The sequence below is a fragment of the Eumetopias jubatus genome, unplaced genomic scaffold (assembly GCF_037043125.1).
Source record: "Eumetopias jubatus isolate StellerSeaLion01/CBP00866 unplaced genomic scaffold, mEumJub1_p1.0 scaffold_3, whole genome shotgun sequence".
NCBI lineage: Eukaryota > Metazoa > Chordata > Mammalia > Carnivora > Otariidae > Eumetopias > Eumetopias jubatus.
In genome coordinates, this window is record NW_028274809.1 from 149,077,092 (window position 1) to 149,103,340 (window position 26,249).

At 38.8% G+C, this 26,249-nt stretch overlaps 1 protein-coding gene across 1 annotated transcript in view; it reads right to left on the reverse strand.

The window, feature by feature from the left end:
- The window catches only part of DIAPH3 (diaphanous related formin 3), a 482,025-nt gene that overhangs the window by 128,882 nt on the left and 326,894 nt on the right, over nt 1-26,249 (reverse strand). The window lies entirely within an intron of this gene.

The window sequence follows — 26,249 nt, forward strand, 5'->3', positions numbered from 1 at the left end:
GTAGGGGAAGAAAGATCAGACGCCAGGACTAAACCAGCAATTTCAAAATAAGATAGGACTTTAACTCTCATAAATCAAATATCTTTTAATGAAATCGGGCTCATTAGTGTTTGTGTTACTGTCCACTAAAGAGGACCAGGTTCCAGTGATTCACTTCACAGAACTGCTTTTTATAGTATGGTGGCACAATAACTTTAAATAGAATGTGGTTCTAGTCATATCTGTGTCTCAGGTTATCATAAATCACATTTCCCTTGTAGAAATGGGTTATTTTCAAAGCATCAGCTTCTATTCTAAAATCGACCAGGTGTGGGAGAATGTTTTTGTTGCTGTTACCGAGACTCTGCTGCCTAAACTTTTTGCACAAAATTGTATTTCCAGGTTAACTATTGTGAACATGCTCCCAACAACTGATTTTTCATATCAGAAGATAATCGTCCCGACTTTAAGTGACACAGAACAATCACTACAAACTTTCACAGAATGTTCGAAAAGTTTGTCTTCTGTAATGAAAAAATAAACCAAAAGACGCTCTCAAGTACCTAAAGTATTTTTCATCCCATTATGATTAGTTTAAATTGATATTCTGTGTATATATATATTTAATGGAGGATGTGGTTATAGAACCAATCCTTTCTCCAAAGAACAGATTATCTTGTAATATTCATAGTTATTTATAGCTGTCAATGTTAAATATTATTCAAAGGAAGGGGGAAGCTTCAAACTACTGGCCCAAGCCCAAATTCAAGGAAATACACTTTTTGTCCCTCAGAAAGAGGTTATTTGTAGGATTCTCTATGAAATTGTATGGCTGTCATAATTACATCTAAAGTGATAGAAAACTACTTCCTCTGGATTTTTTATTTCTTTTTATTGAGACGCAATCCCCTTGATTGGGAACAGATGACAAATGAATGCAGTAGAGTACAGACGGCAAACTCATTTACAGTTTATAAACAGATATATAAATATAAATATGTATCGGCCTCTTTCCATCTGGTTCTATCTCATATTTGTAGAAAAGTACTAAACTTTGTAGGTGTAATTAAAAAAAAAGGTGGATGACAGGTAGAGTATCTGAAGGTTAATTTACAGATAAATTTAATTCTAAAGTGGCTTGACGGCTATTTTAATTAAAATACATTAAAAATTTCAGACACCTTAATGAGTAACTAAATATCTTTGAAAATTTACACTCAAGCTTAACTTAAAAAAAAAAAAAAAAAAGGACTGTGAGTAATGCCAGATATTCAAGGTTGAGGATATATTTCATTAGTAAAAGGCAACATTTAAAAAATCTACAACTTTAAGAAAGCAAGCACGAGATTAATGGCATACACTTCAAGGGAATAAAAACAAAAACAAAACCAAAGAACTACAAAGAAAATTTGGACTTTCATTATTAAGTTTACTGTTGATAGTGGTATTGACATAGTGAATCTGAAACCATTATGTGTGTATTATAAGGTTGAGCAGACGGGTAAACTTGCTACTGGAAAGGAAATACAAATATGGAATAGGCGGAGAAAAGAACCATAAAGTGTGGGATTTCATTTACAAGGGTTAAAAAAAAAAACAAAAAACAAAACCCAAAACACTTTTCCTAGCTTTCCAAAATAACCCAGAAGTAATAACTGTGGCAGCAATGGGCACGCCGGTCTCCAGATCTTGGTTTCTAAATACCATTACTAATGTGAACCAGAGTACTTAGAGAAATATCTGATTATGGGGCTGAGACCAAGACGTGTGAAAAAAGCCAGGAATGTACTGATGTACCAGAAGATCAGAAAGTACTCGATGGATTATTACACATTGGGGGTAAAAAACACTTATGCATCCATACTGATACTAAAAAATTAAAAATATAAATATGGGGTAAGGGAAAGCTCTTCTTTATAAAGAATGCCAACCAATAGGTGTCAAAGATATGGGGGAGATATACAATTTACTATATTACAATTCACATAGTAAGAACGGATTGAGGCAGGAATCATCAATGAGTGCAGAAACTATTGGGTATTAGGCTGTCAGGGAACAGCATTTGGAGAAACCTGGCAGATGTCACCTTACCTAAAGAAGCAAATCTGACATCCTATGTGACAGTAATGGTACACACTGACGAGCGCCTTCTGAAAGGGTGCACTGAGACAGGACCAACCTGTGTAGTACTTTGCACAAAAATATTTATCCTGAATCTAAATGTGAGGAAACTATAATAGAAATCCAAAGTGAGGAACATTCTGTAAAGTGACTGGCTTGGGTTCTTAAAGACCATCAATTATGAAAAACAAGAGAGAGAGGGAGGAATGAAGGGAAAGAAAGAAAAGATTAGGGAGATTCAAGAGACAGGACAACTAACTGTAATACGCAAGCTTTGATTAGCTCTTGGACTATATCATATAAATGCTATTGTTGGGATAATTGGGGAAATTTTAAAATGGACTAGATATTACATAATTATATTATGCCACTGTTAAGTTATCTGAATATGATAATTAGGGTATCATTTGGTAGGTTCATTCCATTGTTCTCAGGAGATAGATGCTGACACACTTAGGCTCACTAAACAACTTATGCCCCTATCTCATGTTCTCCGTTTCATGCCCTTGAACATGCTGCTTTCTTTACACAGAACATCCTTCCCTTTTCTTCGCCAAGCTAACTCCTTCTCCAAGACAGAAAGGAGAATCCTTCCCTGAACTATGTGAGCTGAACCGGGTACCCCTCTGTGTCCTAATGGCTTGGGGTAGCCACAGCAATAAATCCTTTACAATATAATTTACTTGACAGTTTCTGCCACTAGACTGAGTTCACTGAGGACAGAGATCATGCCTTTCGTTTATCCTTAATACCTAGCAAAATGCCAGTATCACACAGAAAGTGTTCATTAATAACTGTTGACTAACTAACCAGTGAGGCACTCACATGGCCAATAGGAAGGAGTAATCAATCGTGCAGGAGAATGAAGACCACAGGCGGGATGGGGGCCAGGGAAGCGGTGGGAGCGCTTTCCCACCGCCGTAAACAGTGCAGCACTGTTTTCTCTCTCTTCCCTTGTCTCACACAACCATTTGGTTGCCAAACCCTGTTCATGCACACTCCCCAGTATCTCAAGAATGGATCGATTGTTTCCCTTTCTGATTGAACCTGAAGTTCACGGTCGAGAATTGAATTACTTTTCACCTGAAATATCGCATTAGTTGCCAGGAGTCACACTGCGTCGAGTTAATCCCAAGTTCGAATTCATCCCATACAGCACTGGTCCGCTCAAAAGCAGAGCCATGATCTTCAGTCTCCCAGTCACAAATTTCCATTATCTCTCGCTTCCCATAATATAAAGTCCCAACTCTCACTTGCCCCGACACTTGATTCCAATTGTGTTTCCAATCTTATCTCTTTCAATTTCAAAACCTGTTCTTCAGCTAAAGGCAACTTTCTTCACACGTCTTTTCTCTTCCATCCTTCCCTCTCCAGCTGGAACCTCTGTGCTCTTGTCCCCCAGAGCTGATGGCTTTTCTTGGCCTTCATTCCCACGTGCATAATGGGAAGAACACATTATGGAAGTAAGAAGACCCGCGTTCTAGTCTGAGCTCTCAACTAACAACCTATGTGACACCGGACTCGTTACAAAATCGCTCCTGACAAGTGTAATAGAAAAAAATACCTGTTTAGGGTTAATGAGAGGATCAAATGAGAAAATACAAGTGAGCGCACTTGGTAAATTGCTAAGTGATATCAAAATGTAGGGAGATAAATTCATAAATGAACTCCATAGCACACCACAGGCAGTTTATGAAATATTTGATTATTATGTTTCAAGTATTGTTTCAGATACAGTATAAATTAAATGACTTTTATAGTGTATTTTATTATGTCTTTGATTATCATCATTTCTAAGGGAAACTGATGAAGTACCTATCAGAAGCAGACCCTCTAAATAGTCTCTAAATAATCCAGTGTGTAAGGTAAGACATATAATGGAGATGTTATTCCAAATGTTAAAAGTGCGCTTAGAATATATTCATTCACCATATGTTTACTGAGGGCCTACTATGTGCCAGGACACTATTAGACACTAAAAATACCCAGGGCCCAAGAATTAATAAGACATGTTTTCTGATCTTAAGAAGCAGAACAGTGTGACAGGTATGGGAGGGATCCGTATGAAGTACTGGAGATGAAAGGTTTCCTGGTGAATTACGACCTGACAAATAAGCAGGATTTAGCCATGGCAAAGACTAAAGAGAGAACAGCATCCCTGGCAGAAGGAATAGCAGGTACAAAAGCAAAAGATATGAATAAAAACAAAAGTGAGCTAGAGTCGAGTATTGAAATGATTTATATTTACATGATTCTAATACAAACTTAATAATTCATATTTACATTACTTTAACACATTATTCCTCTACAAAGAGAAATAAAAATTAGCTATTTTTAAATTGTAGACTAGAATTCAATATCTCTAACTACAAGTCAGTTCATATTTAAAATATTTATAGTCTCTCTCCTGCTATGAACTCTTTTAAATCAATAGACTAACTGTAATATTCAAAGCTTTGCTATATCTGAATAAGACATCACCTTGTTTAATTAGTAAATGGTATTTACAAAAATCGTACAGTGTCAAGGGAAATGGAGGAGAGCACGCTAAGGAAGAGATACCCTTAAAGCAGAATCAATAGGACATGCAGACAAGCAGAGGATGGCCTACTGAGGAGTTAGACAAGCCTGAGGTCTCAGGGGCCTATGACTAAAGGAGTAGAAAATATGAAAATGTTTTAAAATAATATTCAATTTGTTGGGGAACAAATGTTGAAGATAATGAGCATTCTTTTGGACATATGAGTACAAGGTGCTAGCAGGGACCTCCTGATAACTTCTGAAAGTAAGCTGGAAATTCTGGCCTCAAGTTCAGACAACAATTTTGGTATTATTTTCAGAAGTCATTTCTATATTACAAAAGATACTCATTCAGCACTATGGGCCAGACCCTGAGAAAGGTCCTGGAAATACGAGGGTTGACTTTGTCCTTGCCTTACATGGTCCTCTGGAAGCACAAATGACTGATTCAGGAGAGGTGCCATCTTGACGAACCAGTAGGAGAAAAAAGATAAGGCAGTGACATGGTAAGGTATATTCTTTCCTTTGTTCTACTTTCCCAAGTCAAGGCACAACATGGAATGTAGACATAACTACAGATACAGAGAAGATCCTAAAAGGCTCGAGAACATTAAAAACAAACCAAATAGGTTGCATACAAAGTGGAGAATCAGAATGGAAATGGATTTCTCAAAAGCAACACTGAGCTCCAGAAGACAAGATATGGATTTCAAATTCTGAAGAGAAATGATTTCCGATGAAGAAATGGTTACACTCCCTCTAAGAGGAGGACAGAAAATGAACATGAAAGCTTATGAGCGCTCATTCTGACAAAGCTACTGGAAGGTGTGCCTTGGCAAAAAAGGTAAGAAGAAAAAGAAACAAACATGGGATCTAGGAGAGGGGAGGGGACAAAATAGCAAAGTGGCAAAAATATTGCCCAGGATGACACTTGTGTCCCAGGCCCAGAGCAGCCAGTTCAGGTCACATGAGAGAAAGCTAGAGTGAAGGAGAGAACCGTGGCCAAGGAACTAAAAGCCAACCTGCTGTGTTGAGCCATTTGCACAAATGACTGCTGCTTATTTCACAGACCCGTCTGAGAGTCTGGATAAAATTGTGACAGGTGTACACAAATACTGAGCAAATTAAAAAAAAAAAAATTGTCCGTATAAACCTAGAAATGACATTGTTGCCCAACAGGAAAGAACCATGGAATACTAACTGGAGGGGTAAGGAATATTTCCACAGTTGTGATATTATAAACACTATTTTTTTGACTATCAATTGCGATACAATTTTAATGTGAGGACAGCAGGGGTGGAGAAGGGGTGAAGGAGGGGAGTCCAAGGTGGGGAACAAGCAAAAGGGAACTAAATCTTCACTTCTCAGGAACTCGCTAATGCCTAAAATAAATTAACAATAGTCTAAGCATATTATTTAGAAATAGAGAAGAGGTAAATAAATACCAGAAAAAAAATCCTAAGAATTTAAAGTGGCTGCCTCTGGGAAGTAGAAGGAAGTGGAAGGAAGTTGAGAGGAGTGAGGGGAAAATACATTTTATCATGCTAGGAGCTTAACATATTTCATTTAGGAATTTGCAGACATTATGTTGATAAGGTAACGACAACGAAAGATCTCATGACAGAAAAAGACGACCAGGTAGGTAGAGACAAAGGAAGAAGTTGATTTTTGACCTACTCGTGCTTTCCTCTGATAAGGGAAAGAGGAAAGGTAATAAATGGTACAACACAACAAGATGAGTAGTGTGATGGAGAGCTCCAGGGCAGGAAGGGCAGCTGGTATGGGGCACAAGGAAAGGGACAGCAGTCCCAGAAGGCCTCCTGGATACCTAAGACTTAACAAAGAGCTTTCTACGTGTCACGGCTTCCTGAAGGGGGAGGCCCTGCTCACGCTCACAGAACAGGTTGGGGTTCCAGAGGGTCATGAAACACATGGGAGACCCAGATGTGCATGGGAGTGGAGCAGAGTGCCGGTGGGGCAGCGCTGGGAGGGGCTGAGGGCACAGGGAGGGGCCAGCACCCCAAGCACTGAATAAGCCAGAGGAATTTGGGGTTTAGCTTTAAGGGAGTCATCAAATTATTTTAAGATAGGACATAACATGGTTAAATTCCCGCTTTAGAAAGAACACTCTGAGGAGAGACAAGATGGAGGGCAAGGAAAAGGTGAGAGCGGGTCTGAGGATTTAGATCCAGGCAAAACGTGATGGCAGGGCCCAAGTAAGGAATGGAAGGTGGTGAAAATGCAAGAGAGAATGCACAGAAAAATCTTGGTGAGCATGGATGGGAGTATTAAAAAAATAAAGTCGAGGTTAATTTCTAGGTATCCAGCTTGGCTAACTAGGTATGTACTAATATTATTCACAAGTACTGAATTGTTCTTGTTTGGTGGTGGAAGGGGGCTGCGCCTAGAGAGGAACACATGTCTGGATGTGTTGAGATGTTCAGGAGACATCCAACTGCAGGTGATGAAAGGTGTTCAGAAGGCTGATGGTTTCACAGGTTTAACAAGAGGGAGGAGAACTGGTTACACTAATAGGTTTAACTGAGAAGCATAGTGGTAGTACTTGAAGCTGTAGAAAAGAGCGTAAGCTTAGCGCAAACGTAGGGGAAAACACTTTTTGAATTCAAACGACTTGGATTGAAATACGGGCTTTCCAATTAGCCACCAGTGTGACTCTGGGCAAATTATTTAATCTTGCTAACCCTCATTTTCTTTCCCCTCAACTTTAATGTGGAAATAAGAATAGTACCTGCCTCACATTATTGGAGGATTAAAAGGCATACGTGGTGTGCCGTGCCCAGTAGGGTGCCTGGCACATAGTAAGAGCTTCACCTCAGTTGATCGCCCTTGCTGGCAGACTGATCTTGAGCTGGCAGAGCATGAGCTCTCTTAAGAAGATGTGTGCAGTGACAAGAGTGCTGCGGGTAAGCCACAAGGCAAACTAGCGTGTAAAGGGAAATTTAGGAAGTAATGAGTGTTTTCAGTCTCTGACCGTTTTTCCAACGGGTTTACCGTGCACACACTTTGAGAGCTCCCCTTTCTCATTGTCTCCTACATAACTTCATTAACTCTCACCACATTTTATAGGGTTTCAGTAGCAGTAAAAGATGGAAAGATAACCACCTGCAACTGGGAGTGGGGCTACAGAAGAAAAGCTCAGCTTCTCCAAAGATGTGTTGCAAGTGTGCAGCTGATGCACAAATTTCACAGGCTCACAGTTTAACCCAACTCCTCTAAAAGAAACAGTGACAGTTGCCCTTACAAAATTACATGAATTATTTTTCTATGCTGCTGGTTATAGACCTTCTGGGAACCAGATTGTATGTGCTTTACTTGGTAACCCAGTTCAGTCTTTAACCTAGAACAAAGCTCAAAATACGACTTAAACCAGACAGCAAAAAGACAGGAATAACTTAAAGTCTTTGAACTTGTCTTAATCTAGATGTGAAACTGAAAATTTGAGTCAAGGGAGTTAGAAAGCCAGTTTTCACTGGGATTTAACTGATAAAATGATAATCAGAACAGTTCTCTTTTATACCGTAGTTAAGTGCCTCCACCAAAGTAGAATTTTATATTTAAGAAAACACAATATTTTAACCTATTTTTTCCCACTATTCTTCATTATTTGCACAACTCTAACTCAACATATTTCCTCTTGTAAGTTAGAAGGAAGAAAAATAGAATCTTCTACAAAGGAACAAGTTTTTACTGTTTTTGTTTTTATTTTTTTTTTAAATAGAACAGTTGATAACCTCTCTACTTCTGACAATCCCGAGTATCTACTGGAGCTGTGACAGCTCCATCTGCAATCACATGCTACTACCTATTTCTTGCTATCCTGAATATGCTTGGACCTGGGCGATCATCTCATAACTCTGAGCACAGACCATGGGGCCATTCATATATTTGCTCTGGATAAAATATAGGCTATATTTTCAAAGCTTGAGTAAAAACATATTTCACAGGTACATTTGAATTATAAACCGTGATTATTCTACTATTTATTACATTGTATGCAAATGAGAATCTAAATAATTTCATGTCTTATAATAAATAAGGTTATAGTAAATAAAGTTAAAAATGTATTTGTAAAATAAAGTATTTTTCTCATATGAACTCTCCAGTCTCCAAAAAAAAAAAAAAAAAAAAAAAATCCATACTGGATGTCATGCATAAAGTATGATTCTATTTTAATTATATAAACAACCAGGCAAAAAAGGTAGTATAAATATATTGTGACAAATCATATTGCATTGTTATTAATTTTTAATTTCCCAATTCCTACGATTTAGATTCTGATGTAAGGAAATGATTCTGGCATCATAGTCATTTAGTTCAACTCATGAAGATATCCAATCTATCTTCTTCTGAAATCTTTTATTAGAGTTCATTTTTAAAACTAATGTAAATATGGCAAAATTACAGGAAAATTAGTTGTGTGCTCATTTAATTCTCCATTCAAATAAAAATGGCACACCATTTTTGGAATGTCAACATACTTAAGGCACAAGATTTACAAGTGACCATATAATCAATGAATGAGTGTGCTATTTCAAAATAATACAGCAAAAACTTATCTGTATTAAATAGACATCCCATATTAAAAAGCCAAAATTTCGATAAGAGTTTCCCAAAGTGTATACCACAGAATGCTAGTCCCATGAGGAGCAGTGTGTGTGTGTGTGTGTGTGTGTGTGTTGTGGGGGAAGAGAGGGTGGTTCTGTGGTCAAATAAGCTTGGAAAAGAATGTGTAACATATACTGCCCTTGGGGATTCATATCAAATACACACAAAAATTTAATTCATGATTTATGATAAATGTGGCATTTCAAATCAGTAGAGGATAAGAAAAAGTTCAATAACCACTATGGTGACAATGTTTTATCTGTCTCCCACTCCTCTACTTACAGCAACATAAATTCTAAGTAGATAAAACATTTCAACATTAAAAAATTAAATTGCCAAAGTACAGCAGACAGTATGTAGAAGTATATTTTTCATTACTTCTGGAATGGAAAGATCTTCTTGTGAAAAATCTAACTACGCAAATGTCATACAGATTTTACTACACTAAATGTCTGCAAACTGAACGAATAAAAAGAACAAAGTTTACACAAACAATAAAAGGAGAAACTAGAAAAAAAATTTAGAACACAGGTATTCCTTAAGACTGGTTCTCTTGAAATACAGAAATTATGACTCAGAAAAAAAATCAATTAAAAAACAACAACAACAACAAAATAGGCAAATGGTATGCTCAGTCAGGAAACCCATCATTAAAATAAATAAGCAAGGCTTTTATACAGAGAACATCATACTCAATCTCATTCATAATTAAGGCTATTCCAAATACATCAGTGAGAGATCATCTTTCACTTATCAGTATGGCAATAAAAAAATGAGGATAATTGGTATAGGCTAGAAAACAGGTCACCACACATTGTTGGTAGAAATATAAAACTAATACAACCTCTTTAGAATGCAATTTAGTAATCTATCAGAAATAAAACTGCACATACCACTTGATGAAATAACTTTTTCTAAAAAAATTATCCTACTCATAACTCACATGTGTGCAAGGTAATATGTATAAGGATGTTCATTATAACACTTTATAATATCAGGAGATTGGAAACAACCTAAATGCCCATCAGCAAGAGACAGACTAAATAAACTATGATAGTCACATATTAAAATATATTGAGGTGAAAATATAATGAAGCATATTTATTCATTTTAAAGATTTTGTTTCTTTGAGAGAGCGAGAGAGAGAGAGAGAGAGCACAAGCGGGGGGTAGGGGGGCAGAGGGAGAGGGAGAAGCAGGCTCCCCATCGAGCAGGGAGCCTGACACAGGCCTCGATCCCAGGACCCCAGGATCACGACCTGAGCCGAAGGCAGACGCTTAACTGACTGAACCACCCAGGTGCCCTGAAGCATATTTAAATTGTTCATACGGACTACCTCCAAAATATACCAAGTGAAGAAAGTCAATCACTTATTTGGTCAATAAGGACACTGGATATAGACCTTTCAATGACCACTCACGGATATTAGCTATAAAGTGGAGGATACTTTTGGACTTCTTGCTTAGCAATTACTCTACCACATGGTGCTGAGAAAGGCATTACTTAATCATTCTTCCAGTGCTAAATGTTTGTTAAAATGTCTCCCATGTAAGTACTCAAGTGCCCAACTCTGATTAGCTTGTTCACAGCGACCTATTCTAGCAATTACTGAAGAAAGCAAAATTTAAAGACCAGTATTGACTCTGGTTTAAAAAAATAATGTTGCCAAAGTTGTCCTTGTGTATTACATAGGGACTTGGATGCTGAACAGATGCCTTCGGTTGCAAAAAACACAGACTGTCAAGGGAAAGATAATGTATCTATTAAAATATATATGTAGATGCAAAATGATAATGGCATTTAACAAGATGTGACATACACAGTGAACACCCATGACCCTTTAATCACACAGGAACCCAGGTAGGAAAAGTTTAATTACATGGCATAACATCACTACTTCTGAATAGAAGCTTCACTTGTTACCCCCAAGAGCTTCACTTTACTCTGAGAAATAAGCCTGACAGTGTTTAAGCTTGGCAATTGCTTACTTTCTGATGAAAATATGCTACGATACGTTTTAGACTCATTTAAATATTTTCTAGGCGATTTTAATATTTACTTAATATTTTCTTAATATTTTCTCACTGTATGAGGAATTTGAAAAATATTTTCCATGGTTTTGTTTCTCAAAGTTTTGAACAAAGAATGGAATGATTTCAGATGCAGAAAATGAAAGTTTAATTCGATACCCTGAATCCAAAAAAAAAAAAGGGAAAGTAAACCAGGGGACAACAGGAATTTCACAGGAATTTCTTTCCAGAGAAGCTGGGATAAATGGACCCGAGGCCATGAGGGGCCGCTCTCAGTGAGTGTACCTGGACAACAAGCGGGGCCCAGCGGGGCCCCAGCGGTCAAGTGCTGACAGCAACATATGGCGCACACAGGAAGAGGGGAAAGAGAAGGTCAGAAAGAGAGGCCCAGGGAGCTGGGATGCAAGGCTGAAGAACTGCCAGAGAATGGTTGTGAAAGGTGTGAAACAATCAAAATTGTACTTCACCATGATTAAAGCCGGCATAGTGTGAAGGTGTCAAGCCTGGGTGACTGGGAAATTGGTGGTATCATTAACCCAAAATGAGAACGTGAAAATCAGGTTTTATGTGGAACATGATGAGTTAGGTTTTAGATGAATTGATTTGGAGGGGCTGGCAGAATAGTCAAACTGCTTTGTCCAAGAAGTCGTTGGAAATATACAACTACAGTTTCAAGTCAATCCCACACGGAAGCACTAAGGAATACGTGGCAGCCACTGAAACCAGCTCCGGCCCTTGTTCTCATGGGACTTTCAGTCCAAGGGCAATTTCAGCACAAAATTTGTGACTACCTGTATGATAAATGTCCCAAGACAGAAAGCAGAGTGCTATGAGACTGCTTACTGTAGAGACAGTGGATGAGAGGTATAACTATGACTGCCCAGTAATGACTGCAGGGGTTATTCTTTGATGCTCATATTTGCACTTAGATTTCTGAAGATAGGTTTTAATTGCACTTTAAAAGACTCTATGGAGGGGCGCCTGGGTGGCTCAGTCGGTTAAGCATCTGCCTTCAGCTCACGTCATGATCCCAGGGTCCTGGGATGGAGCCCCACATCTGGCTCCCAGCTCCACAGGGAGCCTGTTTCTCCTTGGTCCGCCTGCCGCCACCCCTGCTTGTGTGCTCTCTGTCAAATAAATAAATACCTTAAAAAATTAAAAAAAAAAAAAAGACCCTGGATAACCCAGTAAACAGTGGAAATTTGTATATTAGCATTTTGAGTGCTGGGAATGTTCTTAAATGCCGCCTCACTGCAGCCAACTTTGCCCAAAGTAAGTTTATTAGATTCGAGTTCTCGGTTCATTTCTAATACGAATTTGTGGCTCAAAGTATTACTTTTTTCAGTTCATTTTGAAGAAGAAATACAGATTTATTCTGCATAAATACGGTATTCCTCCCCATTCTTTCCCCAATCAGATGCAAAAGTGTAGCATTAATATTACACACTGAAGAAATGTAAAAATCCTAATCAGAGTAACAGCAACATACTTTTCAAAGAAAGGAAGTCAGCAAAGACAATAGGCAACTCTGAATGAGAGGAAAGTGGGGAGGAAAGAATTGATATATGCTTCCAGAGAAAGCAAATAACACAGAAAAGAAAAGAAAGTGGGAGACAACTGAACTTTCCATGAACTCATTAACAATTGCAAAGAAACTGGAGACAAAAACCGTGCTAAACTCTTTCAAGTGAACAATGGAAGATTTTCCTCTCAACTACAAAAAAACTGACAAAATGAATACGGAAGCCCCCAAATAAAACCTGATATTAGGTATGTTTGAGCACAATTTTATTTAGAAAATGCATGAGAAAAAGAAAAAAAAATCTAAATATGAATTAAGATATACCAGGAACCATCACTTTGAATGAAGGCCTGTGTAGAGTATTTTACCTAAATTTTCTGATTTCATTCTCACTCCAACCCTGCAAAGTGACTATTATCACATCCATTTTAAAGCCAGGGAAACTGAAGCTCAAGGAAGTGAAGTAATGTTTCCAAAGCCCTACCATGGCTAAGTATCAGAGGGGAGGTCTGAACCAGTATCTTTCTGATTCTTTCCATTATATACTTTTCTCAGTATAGAGGTGTTGCAGGCTGAGAAGTACTCAGATCTTTAGCTTAGCTGAGTTGTACTTAGAGGTGTTTCAGGAAATGCCTCAAGGTACAGACAGACAGTGGCTTTCGTAGCTGGTAACTCAACCAACAAGCACCGATTAGGTTTCCCCCAATTCACTAGAAGCCTGCTCCCTTTCTCTGGAAGCTGGCATAAACGAATGCAGTCACAGAAGGCTCCCTGGCCACAGAGAAAGGCCAGAGACATCTTCCAATTCTCCTAGGAACAGGAGTATCTGGAAATACTAAAATCAGTCTAGTCAGCCTGTGGCTTCATGATCCCTCCCTACAACCCATTCACTGGGTAACTGTTATAGTTGGGTTAAAACCTTGAGGCCAGCTAAACCACTACCACTATCATTCTTGGTCACCACTGGCCAAAATTTAAGTTCTTCCTGGCCTTTACTTCCTCAATATTTATTGGCATAAACAACTTTTCTACTGCCTCAGTGTCTTCAGTGAACATTCCTTTCACCTCTACCTGGAAACTGGACAGATGATCTCCACTGCCCCTTCCTAGTTGATGTCCCTCATCCTCTCATACACTATGTGCGTGTAGGAGTGTAGGTAGAAGAGAGGGGAGTAGTCTTCTCCCTCAACTTTACTACTATATCAGAGTATCACTTCTTTTTCCGGATGTAAAAAGAATGCTTTGAGAAACATGCCATTTGGTTATATCACTGCCCTCCTTCTGAGTCAATGCCACCTAATTATGCACTAGTCTCCCCTCTATTCAAGATAGACTTGGTCATCTGATTCAATCTTCCTTCTCCGGCCAAGTCCTGCCATTATCCTGCATGAATTCAACCCCATATGAACAACTAAACTAACAGCAAATGAATTCTTTGACTCCCTCATCTCCAGGGACCAATCCTTTCTCTTTAACGGTCCATTACCCATTCTCACATCCATAACTGAACTTTGCCACCAACCACAACTATCTTATTAATAATAACTTAAATTCATATAAACTCTACTGACTCCTGCCCTTCTTATATCCTCTCTCACAAGTTCTGTCACGTGTCCCTGGAAATCTCCAAAGCCCTGGACCCACGGTCTTCATTCCTTGCTTGTCTGCTAATACTCTATAGTTCATTGCTTTGACCGTGATTCACCTGCCAATATCTTACTTCTTCCATTGATGTCCTTTTTCAGACTCCTGGTAAAACATAAATGGACCCCAAATTCTATCTTCTTGAAACTATATATCAGCTGCTGAGTAATCCTGATGAAAAATAATACTGCAGAATCAGGACCAGTACATAATCACAGTTGCCAACCTCAACTGAATTCTTAATGCTATCCAACACACCTCCTATGTTTCACCAGGAGGCTCTCACTCCCACTCCCTGACAGGGGTTGTTTCAATGCTTCCATACTTTTTTCACGCCTCTCAACCAACCACTGTCCTTCCTCGGTAGAGGACTTCCTCTATTTCAGATATAAAATAGAAACCCCTTGACGAAAATACCCTTAACTTCCTAACATCAAATCTACCATCGTATCTACACCTGGACCCAGCCTTTCCTCCTTCCCACCCATCACAATAGCACAGCCTGTTGCTTTCCAACACAATTTCCTCCACCTGAACTGTTACCTTACCCTCTGCACTGTTCCTGCTGCCCTCAGGACCTTGCTCAATTGAGTACCCTTCCCAATCTCCCTCCCTTTCTCATCTCCCCAACTATACTCAAACAAATGTAAACACATGCTTGGCCCTCTCTTGACCCCAAATGTCCTCTGGTTACTACCCTTCTTACATCTCAGTCTCACTTCCCAAATTCATTTATCAACCCTCTAAATCTCTCCTCTGAGTTGAAGTCAATGGGACAACTGTCATTCTCTTTATTATATGATCTCTTGGTAGCATTTGACAACGTAGACTAACTCTTCTCCTTTGAAATGATCTCTTCCCTGGGCTCCATGATGTCAGAATTTCTGTTCCCTACAATTCTCATGGTGATTCCTTCTCAAGCTTTTCTTGGCTCCTCTTCCTTGGCCCACACATATACCATTCCTCACACTCTCCATCAGCAGTTTATTAAATCCCACAGCTTTGTATATTAAGAACTTCAAGTTTTTATCAATAGCACAAGCTCTACTCCTGAGTCCCAACTACTGGGACCAACAATCCACATTTGCCAAAGATTAAGGGGTTTCCTAGAACAAAGGACTTGCAGTGCTAACACTGGGAAAGTCTCAGGCAAACTAGCTTGAGTTACCCTCACCCCTACCCAATCACTGAGACAAGGTTACTTGGGTGTCCTATAGATATCTCAAAGGTAACATCTACAAAATGAAATTCATCACCACTTTCTCCCAAATTCCACTTCCTCCTGTATTTTTCATCTCAGTGAATGGTATCACCTATTCAAGCAGAGGAAACTGTCAAAGGCAAACATGTATAAAAGGATCTCACTATCTCAAAGCACTCAGTTCCCAGTCACTTTTCTTTCCAGGGAAATAGCCAATATGATTCCTATATAACTTGTTAGTATTTATAAATCCTGCTGAATGAAAAACAGTAAAAACTAGTGTATCACTTTTCTGAAAAGTTACATGTCTATGGGCGAGCTCCAATAGTGCAAGATTTCTTTCTTCAGTGTTGCATTCTTCCATCATTCAAGTTCTTTGACACTAATTTTGGTTACCATTTAATGTATTATACAATTTCTGCTTTAAACACCTTAAAATATTCCCAATATGCAGTAATGGAATGATTAATTTTCCTTTCCAATAAGTTGAAATAAATATTCCTCCAGTAAGGAAACTCTGGAAAACAACTGTATTAACTTATGAATGCCTGAGCCAGAAGACAGTATACATTCTGTAGTTCGCCAGGAAACAAAATGGTTGCCCTTCACAGCACATTCTGTAGACTCAGTTATCTTCACACAGCTCCTGTCTCTGGGTGAGCTCTATCAAATATTGCCTTTAAACTTGCTTGGACAAGTGAAATACACCCAGTACACAAAGAATAAATGAAAGTTTTAGATTAAGAACGTACAAAAGAAGTGCAAGACCCAAGACTTCTTAGGCTGAAGGAAATAAGGCAAAGAAATAACTTCACAATGTTTGGGTTATTATGTTTATATCTCTTCATCTTCATTCAGCATGTATGTAGATAGGCTGATATTTTAATGAAAAATTGAGACTAAATTATGGGAAGAATTATCTGGAAAAAAATGATTGTTAACACAGGATGCAAAGTGCCAAGGGAAATGGTGTTTTTTTGTTTATCTCAAATTTAGGGAGATACTCTCTTCTGTTCCAAGGAGTTCAGGTAGTGTCCAGACATACGGCCAAGAGCACACAGGAACAATTCTCCATTGCTTAATACATTTATCTAAGCTTGTGGGTCCTATTTTCATCTTCTTGCCAGCCATCTTGTGACCACGTATGTACGTATTAGTGCTTCCACCATAGGGTATGTGCATCAATAGGAGAAATTGAAATTACATTAGTTAATTTGCCACTTCATTAACAGCTGTGGTTAAAAAGTCCAAGGAGAAAGGAGATTGAAACTAGCTAAAATGAGTGGTTTGTATTGTAAGTGAATCTAAATTATCTATGTCCCCTATTCCTGCGGATAACTGAGAGTCAGCTGTGCACACATCTGTGGGTGTTTATAAACATTTACCATCTGTGAGAAGCTTATGGGTTGTAAATGGTGGGCTAATTAGTTGGAATGCTAGTCATTCCTAATGACAGTTGTTAGGGATAAAGGTTTTACCCAGGTTAAATTGATCTCGGAAGCCTCTTAATCACTGGAGGCCACTCTACCTTTTATTACAAGACTAAGGAGCTACACTATGCCGTGTAAGTCACACATTAAAGATGCATTATAACTAGATGAGGCTGCTAGTTTATGCATGTTAATGAGCTCTGCTCTTAATAGACTGAAGTGCTGACTGAGTATTTGTCAGGGAAAATGGGAAGTTGTCAGTCTGTAAAAAGGTCAGCCAATTCTGTAACATATAAGATTTTCATTTCTGTCCTACATATATACTAAACACATTCCATTCAGAAAATTAGGAAAGCATGGATAGCAAACTAGTAACTGACATAAGAGATAATTCATTTATGAAAAGATTTGTCCTTATACATACTGGCATACGTATACATTTCCCTAAATTCCCCAAATTAGTAACTTTTTCTAAGCCCGTGTCTCCCTTTTACTGATCAAAAGTATGGGGAAAACATTCTAAACAGGTTAACTTTCAAATAAAATTGTCCTACAACCAAATGGAAAGCAAAACCAAGCAAAAAACATACTGCATGGGGAGAGAGACTTTTAATTTCCTGCCAAATGAAAAGTGTCTTATAATAGAGCTCGTATTTTAATAGAGGATAGTGTTATAAAATTAGTGGAGGGCCTGGACAAATTTTGACTGCTCAGGCATGTTTTTATTTAAAAACTGACTTATGGAATATAGATGGACTTTGCAGGGTTAGAAGGAACCTTCTCTGATGGATAAGGGGACTTATAATCTGGGAAGCTAATTGGCCTGCATACTGTCACTTAGCTGTCGGTGAAGCCGGGCTGGAATACTGGTCACCCCAACCCTAAGCTGGAGCACTCAACACTACAGGATACCGCTTGCATTCTAAGAGAGTAACAACACTGTCCACAGGATCAAGAACTTTGGCAAGGGATAAAACTGCCCTATCTAAAATGTTACTCCTTTGCACACTTCCTATCTCTCATCCCTGCTTTATCTTCTCCTCCTAAAAACTTACTGACTTCTAACACTATATATCTTAAATGTCGTCTGTCTTCTCCGTCAGGACCCACAAGGGCAGGGATATTTGCTTGTTTTGTTTCCTGCTATATCCCCAGGGCCTTGGAAAGTATCCATAACATGATACATGTTCAATAAATATTTGTTGGAGAAAACCTTTTGATAGGAAGAACTTCTTTTCACCATTACAGTACCAGTTCTGTTAATAAAGGAGGTATTCCAAGGCCAGTTTTTATAATTTGTTGTCAGAAATGTAAAATCACAAGAGCAAATCACACAGGAGGCTTGGGAGTGTCTTTTGGAATGCTAGGTAAGGTGTGATCGATGCTTTTTAAAAATTCACAAAATATGCACTAAAACTATCACATAGGACAGAAAAATAAATGTGAACGCAAACTTCAATAATGAGAATTCCAGAGTCTTGGAACTGAATGCCTGAGCGGATTTCCACTGAAAAGGAAGGAGTGGGATTGCCCCTCTTTCCTCCGAGGGGAGAATGGGATACGTTGTCTGTTTTACCTGACACGCATCCCAACCCTCAGCCGCTCCCTGAGAAGCCCACCCCCAGTTTACCCTCATGCGCTAACATGATTTGTTCCCAAATGTTCTTGGTTGGCGTAGCTACAAAAAGATGCTCAAACTGTCTTTGTTAATGGAGAAGACTGTTCTCTTCCTCTAGGAAAGAAGTTAACATTGATGTGCAGTTGTGTTTCATACCCTCTGCCAGACCCTTTCAGGTGAAATTATGCCCCAGATAAAAGGGCTTTAAATTAGAGATGTAAAATCAACATGTCCTAAAGCTCAGACAGGTACCATCTACCCTGTCATGAAAGCTTTTCCGTGTCCCCATATTTCATCAGCAACAAAGCCCTACTGGTACCATTTTAAACTGTCTTTCAAATCTGCCCTGTCTTCTTTTTCTCAGTACATCTGAGTTCAGGTTGTTGGCATTTAGCTCCTACAAAATTGCAACAATCTCCTAACTGGTCTCACTCTTTCTACTTGCGCCACATCCTCGAAGCCTTCAGCATGCATTCTTGTCATCAGAGCCATCTCTCTAAAATAAGACCCTATCACTGCTCTGCTCAATGCCTTTGGGAAGTACCTACAGGATAAAGCAAAACTCTAAAGCATAACACACTCTCCCGATTTCCAATTTAGCCTTGCTGTTTCCTACAGCTCTACCCAAAGAGCATTTCCGGCCTGCTACATTATTTGTTGCTGTCCAAATATGAACTTCATGCCTCCGTGTCTTAATTTACACAGCCCAGTGGATTTCCAGACTTGGAAGCCCTGGCTCATTTTACTGTATTCTTTTGGTATCCACCTAATTCAAGTTTCTGCATTTCAACGGACCAATAGAAGTCTGGCCACTACTGCTCAGATGCCAACCCACCTTCCCTGGCTCTGCCCTAAGGTGGAGGCCAAAAAGACTATTCACAGTATTGGAACTATCCACATAGGAGAGAATGTACATCACATTCATGGGTTGTGCATAAACCGAAAAGATGCCCCCATCTGCTGGGAGAAACTGGAAAGGTAGGACGCTACCTGCAGGGTAGGAACCCTGCACACACCGTTCCTCATTCCGGGAGGAAATGGGACTCACAGGGTAGGATTTCACATGGAGTCACAGGGAGTGGCATCCAAGAGTGGAAGCGTCTTATGTCCAACGTGCAGCCCTGGGAGAGCGGCGGGTCCACTGCCGCAGCATGCGCTCTGGAGAAGCAGCCAGGGGACAAACCTAAGCGAAAGGCTGCAGTCCCCACGGATGAGTGCTTCGGGAGGAGCACAGTGACTCCTAGGGGCCCTGGCTGGGGAGAAAAAGAAGCGAGCAGAGAGAAAGTGCAAATCCAAGTGCAGAACGCGGAGACATCTTTGAGAATCGCCAACATCCGGGAGCAGAGGAGGTGTCTAAGAGAACCCAAGCAGATCTCCTAGATTCCCACTCAAGAGCGAAAGAGACCTCACCCTTACCAAAGGAAGATACAAGAAATTATGTCACGGTAGGGAGGCTGGTTTCGGCCCAGTCAGAGTTGAATCAAGAAGAGTGCACGCTGCTACAAGCACCTGCAAGCTGGCTTTCAAGCTCGGCATCCATTGTAGAGAGAAGGACAATAAGAAGAGAGCACCGACAGGGATTTCAAACAAGAATAACTGAATCCGACGCTGGCATTACTGAGCTGAAACACGTACACAGAGAGAAATGACTACGTGGTTTCCCATTAGGCAGGCAGGTGTTTCAGAGTCAGAAATGAAACTTCATTCATAACAACTTACATCTTTGCACACCTGAGTTTGTTCTCCTGACTGTGAAATACCTATTTGTTACCCATACTACAAAAGAACGTAAAACAAACTGGATAGATGCCATATCTCATCCTAGGATTGGGCCAAATATACCTCTAAGTGGTTGGCTCAGATAGAATATGTACAACTGAGGAATTTCTACCCCAGAGATGTGAATTCCATTAATGTTTTAAAAGTGCTTATTAAACACCTGCTATGGAAAGATAAACAGCGGCTCACTTTAAAAGGTTCTTTTTAAAAAACGTGGTTAATTTTAAATACAAGCGTTTTATTTTTGTAAGACTGAGAAATAATATTATGTTTGACTTTCCTGTTTAAAGAAGCAAATCTTTTAGAGCCAAATTAGAACATTAGCTGAAGTATCATGTAAAGTAACTATAGTAAAAGCTTCAAGTCACTTTCCTCTTTTCTTGTATTTTATAAAATATAAATATTTAATTAATGAATGAAGCTAAACTTTCATTCCACAGAGGCCCCTGATAAGTTTCAGGAGGAATACATCAAATTCTTAAGACGTTTTATTTCTGTTTTCAATATTAACTGCACTTAAATGGGAGCAGGCTGAAAGCGTGCATGCACACACAAGCCTCCCTAGCTAAGCTGTAATACTCGGGAGGAAATTTTCATATCTCTTAGAGTTCCTAAGATTCTAACATTTCTAAACATTGCTGGAGATATTTCTCCTTTCTTACCTTTCCCTGTTTATAGAGTTGATGAATGGCGACTCAGTTATTATTCCATTTCTATTATATCCAAGTGCGATGCTTTAGAAGTAAAAAAAAAAAAAAAAAAAAAAAAAAAAAATGGCGCCAAACATAAAAAGGGAATTTTCTCATGGGGGCGCTGAAATATTTGAAAAACAGTACTCCTTCCCCAGCTTTCCTACACCACAAGTAAAGCAGTTCTGAACAAAGCTCAGCATCATTTGGGCTCTCCTAATTTTCCAAGTAGAGAAGGAACAGTTTTTAAACTCTCCACTACGCCTCCAAATATAACATTAAGACATTTTACGTTCAGTCTCAGCAGACACCATGATTTAGGAAACAGTGTTTCCTCAGATTGCAATGCTGTGTGTCTTAAAAGTGTCAAAATGCAAGAATCAATCAGAACACAGTATAACCCAAATGCCCCATTTCCTCAGGCCAAGTTCTTTTAGAATCCCATAGATAAGGTCCCTAGATAAGCTGCAGTCTATGGGGAAGGCGAGCAGCATTAGGGTCTTGTTGCAAGAATGAAAGGTACTTCTAATTACCACAAATGATATTGTCCTCTACCAAAGCTGAAATCAGAGTATAATCAACAGAGGCACAGCAAAATCATAGGATAATCTATTAAAATATTTAGATTTACTTATTTATTGACTAATTTAATATTTATTTAATGAAAACGCTCCATGCATTCAAAAGGCACTACATTTTTTTGACTCTACCAAAAGGCACTCCTTTTTTTTCCCTGAAAGGTCAACATTGTTCCATAATAAACATTAAAATAAATGAAGGCAAAGTAAAACAAAAACAAAACAAAAAACCTTTTATTCACATATGAATCCAAGGGAAAATACAACCTAATTAGCATCAAGACTATCCACTGGAAACAAGAGATGATAATTGCAATTCAGCACTAGCAGAATCCATACTTATAAAACATACCTGAAGTACAATAAAAAGACTGCCTTTCTCTTAATTCTTGGCTTTTTTGAATTAAGATAGGCCCTTTTGTTCACCAGCCTTCTTGACTTTATGACGTTTGAGGGCAACTTTGCAGTGAAACAGAAGAACTGTCACACGTTTAGAATCTTAGGACTAATGGCAAGTCAGAGAATCAGTCAGGATGACTTTGGAGGGAAACTATCCAGCTTCTAAGGGCACTGAACCTTCACACAACACTTGTAAGTTCCTGATGGAGCCTCTAACTCAACACTAATTTGACAAAAAAACGTTTCGACTTTGCAGGAGTTACTGCATGGATAGCACTAAAAGTTTAAAAATAAACCTTCAAAGGATTGTGCTGGACTAAAATTACTGTCACTTTTAACCATTAATGATAATTATTGGTGGAAGTTCTATAGTGACAGTTCATTCTACCCAGGCAATGGTCTCCCAAGAATTGCTTATTCCAAAAACAGTCAGTCGTCTATTTTCTGTTATTACACTAGTCTGTCAAATTCTTCCTGCCTTGGGGCATCCAAGCTTGTGTTAAGGCTGCCCTCAACGTTAACGCCGTTAATATTATGCTGCTTCTAATTTTCTTGAAGAACACTGGATATCTGAGGAAGGAAGCTATCCAGGAAACAATATTTCAAAATCCTATCACAAAATAATGTCTAATTTCATCTAAACACTAATGCCTGTTTATACCATTTTCAAGTAACACATAAATATTCAATTTCTCTGCTTAACTTTCCCCATCTGTCCTAGGGTTTATTTATTCATCATCAAAAGCCAAATACTACTGAGTTCCTTTTTTTTAAAATGGCAAGATAATCACTTTAGACTTAGCAACCTTCACGACCAAGTTCAGCACCACTGAATGGATTTCCTTCGACCTTAAGAATTTAATGTCAAAATGACCAAAAATAGGAAGAGAAAAGAGACAGCCTATTAATAAAGAAATAAAAACCTGGCTTCCCCTATGACCTTTTGACACATTGATATTTTCATCTCAAAAGATCTGCGAACAACAGTACAGCCATGCCAGGGGCTCTACGCTGGGATGAAAGGACAGAGCACAATAGTTGTGCTGACTGGTGACTGCAACAATTGCCGGCGCAGGTGCTTGCTGGCAGTGCAAAAGTTCAACCGCACAACTTTTCATTTCAAATTAATAGAACCTAAAAATCGCATGATTCTCTCTCTGTGCTGAAAGATTTAGCTTTCCCTAACAATTACCATTATTTTTTATCAGTGCTTTGTGTTTAACTACAAGATACTAATTTTCTTTTTCCTTTTCTTTTTTTTTTTTTAAGATTTTATTTATTTGAGAGTGCGTGAGCAAGCGCGAGTGGGGTGAGGAACAAAGGGAGAAGCAGACTCCCCGCTGAGCAGGGAGCCTGATGTGGGGTGCAATCCTGGGCCTCTGGGATCATAACCAGAGTTGAAGGCAGACGCTTCACCGACTGGGTCACCCTGGCGCCCCAAGATCCTCATTTTCTAACACGCATTGGCCATTTTGCAAATGCATTCTTTTGGTTACAGGGAGACAGCAGAAAAGTTGACAGGATAGTTTTCGTGTTTTGTCTTTTTTTTTTTTTTTTTTTTTAAGACCGTGCCATAAAAATCAAAGACGAGTCTCTATAGATTATTGATCACTATCGGGAGTTGGTAAACTTTTTCTGTAAAGCAGAAGACAGCAAGTATTTTGGGCTTTGTGGGACATATAGTCTGTGTCCCAATAGCTCAACTCTGCACCTGCAGCGCCAAGGTTGTCACAGACAATATGTGAAGAAATGAGTGTGGCTATCTGCCAATAAAACTTTATTGATAAAAACAGGTGCCGGCTAATTTGGCTCAAGGTTCTGTAGTTTGATCTGTATTTTTACTTTACATATAAATAACAATATGCTAAACTAAACACAAAATGGAAGAGATGTCATTTGACCAGTTAATTTTTATCGACTGTTTGACAAATCTTATGCGTGTCTTCTGTGGTATTTGCTATGTGCACACTGCATGCTAAGTCCTATGGGATAAAGATTGCTGAAGGCCAAGTTCTTGAAAAATATACAATCGATTAGTAGCATAACACTAAAGCAAATGAAATGAGGGCAACCAAATATTCCATACATTAAGTCATGTAGCAAGACTATAATGGTTTACCAAAAAGAGACTGTCTATTATCAAGGACAAATATTCAGAGAACACATTTTAGAGAGCGCTAGAATTAAAACAAACACGATTTTGTTAGATTCAGTTAAGAATTAGAGGAAAGGTATTTATGGCAAAGAGGACACCAGAAATAAGCACAGAGAAGCAGGGACAAATGTGCCGGAGGTAAAGAGCGGATGGTATAACCAGTTCAACAGAGTCAGAGAGTAGTCACTGTAGTCACTGAGAAGTACATACTCGTAGCCTCTTAACCACAAATTCTACAGTCAGGTGTTTTACAATCTGTTTTGCAGACTGTATGAAGGTCAAAACGGTGTATACGCTGTGAAACACTACCACATCCAGAATAACCTAGGGCAGCATCTTCTAATTAAACTCATTATTATTTCTGCTTCGATGGGGCCTCCTGTCAGTTCAGGCCATGTCTGGCATCAAATGAGCTTGGACACTGAAATTACTTAAAAACTTCTAGCTTTCAGGGGCAAATTTGTATTTTTGGATTGGAAAGGGGTTGTAGACACAGAGTGGATTTAGCTGCCCCAAACCCTAAGCAATCCAGTTTTTTACAGTTTTGTCCGATTGATTGTTGTTAGCTTTTTGACTGGTGCCAATTAAGTAACAGCCTTCAAGCATGGCATACATTTCACCTCGTTTTCAACTGTGATATAATTTTTTTTTCTTTTTTTTAAAAGTGTTGGACTGGACTCTATACAGGCACCAATCAAGTTCAAAAGCCTCTCTCTCTGGAGGGCTGTGTTTCTCAGGGTAAATGCTAAAAACAGACATTTACGTGATGTGTAAAGAGTATGCAGTAAGTAACAGATGTGGGATAAGTTTCTTAAAGAATGGAGAGATCTATGGTTGTGCCTGAAAGTAAGACAGTACTCACAGTCTCTCTCTGAAATTAAAAATAACTTCAAATACAAATACTAATTCTACTCAGAACTAGCAATGTGACATGGGAGGGCTCATCGTGATAATAGTCCACTGGTTTGGAAAGTATACACCATGTAAATAAGGGTTGGGAGGGACAGTTACCTAAGGAGGAGTCAATGTCACACACACAAAAGATGCACTGTGATTGTAGCCTATGTTGTCAAAGTTATAATGTTCTCCCTATGGTACTAAGATTAAAATAATGGATTGGTAGGATTTCTGCCCTCGGAGGGTAGAAAGCAGGGTGAATCTGTGCTCGGTAATAGAAGAGTCATAAGTTAAGAGATAGTCCTAAAAAGTTTTCTTTGGTAAAATTCTTAGAAGTAACCCATACAACACCACAAAGATTGAAATTATTTTGCCCCCCAAAAAGTCTACGATTAATTGGCGTTTAATCTTGCATTATAAAACAAATTTAAACAACAACAAATTGGAGTCGTTTTCTAGTCGGCATATAGCTAATATTACAGAATACTCAGAAGGGCAATGAAAACCATTTTCAGAATGGTTCTTAAATATTGGATGAACAGCCAATTAGTATGAGGATGTACCATAAAGATATTTAACAAAGAGTGACACAACTCCAAGAAAGTTACAAAAAAAAAAAAAAAATCACAGTTTCAAGGTATGTTGTGCGAGAGAACTCTGAGAGCCTCCTCTCTTTGTTTTTCTTTTCAGAGGCTTTTTTGTAAAGAGACAGAGGATGGTGTGTGGGCCTTGCACAGCCATACAGAGAAGACGTGTATTAGTGCACAGAAAAGGAGGACTCTGAGATTTCCCCACTGAAACGGTGTTATTCCAGTGAAAGAGATTCCTGCACACAAATGAAAACCTGTGTAACTATTGGCGACACTCTTGGAAAAACTCCCCACTGGACACTCCTTGATACTATTCATGGAGTCTCCTAATACCATCAGAAAAGAATTTGTTAAATGGTAGAGCTGGTGGCGGGGGTGAAGGTGTCTAAGGGCATTTGTTCTCGAATAAAGCACACCAAAGTGTCTGTGCCCCTTCCATAAACTACTATCCTACAAAATTTCCTGGTTCTT